At 31.0% G+C, this 2,403-nt stretch overlaps 1 protein-coding gene and 1 non-coding gene across 2 annotated transcripts in view; both read right to left on the bottom strand.

The window, feature by feature from the left end:
- Window positions 1–756: 756 nt before the first annotated feature.
- On the bottom strand, window positions 757–844 carry TRNAS-GCU (transfer RNA serine (anticodon GCU)). Its single transcript has one exon. It is a non-coding gene; the product is annotated as a tRNA-Ser (tRNA).
- Window positions 845–2,071: 1,227 nt separating this feature from the next.
- LOC128288862 (ATP synthase subunit alpha, chloroplastic-like) overlaps window positions 2,072–2,403 on the bottom strand; it is a 3,007-nt gene continuing 2,675 nt past the window's right edge. The window contains 1 exon segment of the mRNA XM_053024956.1: window positions 2,072–2,403. This exon segment is cut by the window's right edge and continues 1,664 nt beyond it. The gene's annotated coding sequence lies outside the window, so the exon portion shown is untranslated.

Below are 2,403 nucleotides of genomic sequence, written 5' to 3'. Positions count from 1 at the left end.
TAATTCTGCCCTTTTTTTGAGTAGTTTTTTATTCGCCAAATTGCCCGAGGCCTATGCTTTTTTGAATCCAATCGTAGATTTTATGCCAGTAATACCTGTTCTCTTTTTTCTCTTAGCCTTTGTTTGGCAAGCTGCTGTAAGTTTTCGATGAGATCCTTAATACTGTCCTAGAAAAATTCATGAGTGATTCAAGAAAAAAAAAATTCTAACAATTGAAAAGATCAGATAAGTCTTACACTATGAACGAACCCTCAATTCAAAGATTGAAATTCTTGGATAGCCCTGATAAATCGGGATCATCCCATTTCCTCATTCTGACCCTTTTCGCCGAAGAACCCTATTTAGATTAGAGTCCGCCACAATATATAATTGTTGGTATGAAAGAATTTTTTTTGTAATGAAAAACTCAACTCTTATTACAAGTGAATTTCTGAAAATTCTTTTGGATTTCTAGAAATTCTAGAAATCACTTTATTTCTTGGTGTCAAAATCAAAACAAAATAGGATATGTGGTATAAAAACGGGGAATCTATTCTCTTTTTTCCAAAAAAATGCTCTTGGAGATTGTGTAATGCTTACTCTTAAACTCTTTGTTTACACCGTAGTAATATTCTTTGTTTCTCTCTTCATCTTCGGATTCCTATCTAATGATCCGGGACGTAATCCTGGACGCGAAGAATAAAAAAGGGAGAGTTCCTTGCTTCATTTTTAGAAATGGTATTAGGATTTGATCTATTCCACTACCAAAAACCGAAACGGAAAGAGAGGGATTCGAACCCTCGGTACGAATAACTCGCACAACGGATTAGCAATCCGACGCTTTAGTCCACTCAGCCATCTCTCCTAATTGAGAAAAGATAATTACTATGTTACAGCACGCAAAAAGAAAGGCTTGAAAAAAGCCCTTTTTACTTTGTTATATAGATTATGTTATATAGATTATTATTTATCTATATAGAGTATTATTAATCCATAGATATATAGATTCTAAATTTTATTATTATTAGATAGATTGATTATATAGCTATATCCAACTTTTCTATAGAGATATAGAACTTTTATCAGTAATTCCATTTCATTTATATTATATTCTATATCATTTATATTTTAAATAAAACAATGGCTCTAAAGAAATATCTCAAATAACAAAAAAAGAAAGAATATCGCTTTGATTTCGCGCAAAAGGGACTTTTCAATTTCCAATTTCCACGGACCGGCCTGGGCAGTACCCGGCCGGGCTCATTTTTTTATTTTCAACTCAAATAACTCATTTTTTCTATGATTCTGCGATCTGGCTTGTTGTAACAAAAAAATCTTGTTATTGCATTGAATCAACAATCAGAAGCGGAAGAAGTCCTATTTCCGTTCCTATGATATAGAATCAAAATATTATTTCTATTCTTTTTCTTTCTTCCTATTTCTTTTATTTCCATTTATTTTTATTTTACTAGAATAACTAGAATAAATAATAAAAAAACTATGGATTTTGCACAATCCATTTTTATGTTATTTATGTTATGACTAAGTCCTTTTGTCGAATCCTGTCTATCAAAATCCTATAACACAAGTCTTCTGACAAAAGGTGGCAAGGCCCTAATTTTCAGGATTTTTTAGGCTCCTATCTTGTAATCCTATCTTGATTACGCCCAATTCCCCTGTTTGACAAAGGGTCCCTTTATATTTATATACAATAAATATACAATAAATACAATAATCGCATTGTAGCGGGTATAGTTTAGTGGTAAAAGTGTGATTCGTTCTATTAATCCCCCTAAGAGTTAAGGGGTCCCTCGGTTTGATTCATATTCCGAGCAAAAACTTTATTTCTTAAAAGGATTTAACTTTACCTCTCAACGAAAGATTTGAGGAAGAATATACATTCTCGTGATTTGGATCCAAGGGCCAATTAAATATAATTTTAAAATTATATTCTAACTAAAAATTGAAAAATTGGATTATGAAATTACGAAACATAAATTTTTTTTTCAATTGGATCAATACTTCCAATTGAATAAGTATGAGGAAAAGATCCATGGATAAAGATAGAAAAGTGTATTTCTAATCGTAACTAAATCTTCAATTTTTTTGATGGGATAGATTGAAGCAAAATAGCTATTAAACGATAACTTTGGTTTACTAGAGACATTTACATCTTGTTTTAGCTCGGCGGAAACAAAATGCTTTTCCTAAGGATTTTCTCAAATAGAAATAGAGAACGAAGTAACTAGAAAAATTGTTCTATTCTAATCCCATTCTTCTAGAAGGATCATCTAGAAAGCGAATTGTTTTGAATGCATTCAGACAGAAAAGCTAACATAGATGTTATGGGCCAAATTCTTATTTCATTTCGTTCCTGCCTTATCTTTATCTTATTTATATTCTATTTTATTTATTTCTTTTTTT

This window comes from Gossypium arboreum, unplaced genomic scaffold (assembly GCF_025698485.1).
Source record: "Gossypium arboreum isolate Shixiya-1 unplaced genomic scaffold, ASM2569848v2 Contig00308, whole genome shotgun sequence".
NCBI classification, from domain to species: domain Eukaryota; kingdom Viridiplantae; phylum Streptophyta; class Magnoliopsida; order Malvales; family Malvaceae; genus Gossypium; species Gossypium arboreum.
The sequence above is the reverse complement of the archived record's forward strand: the minus strand, read 5'-3'. Positions and strand labels throughout refer to the sequence as shown.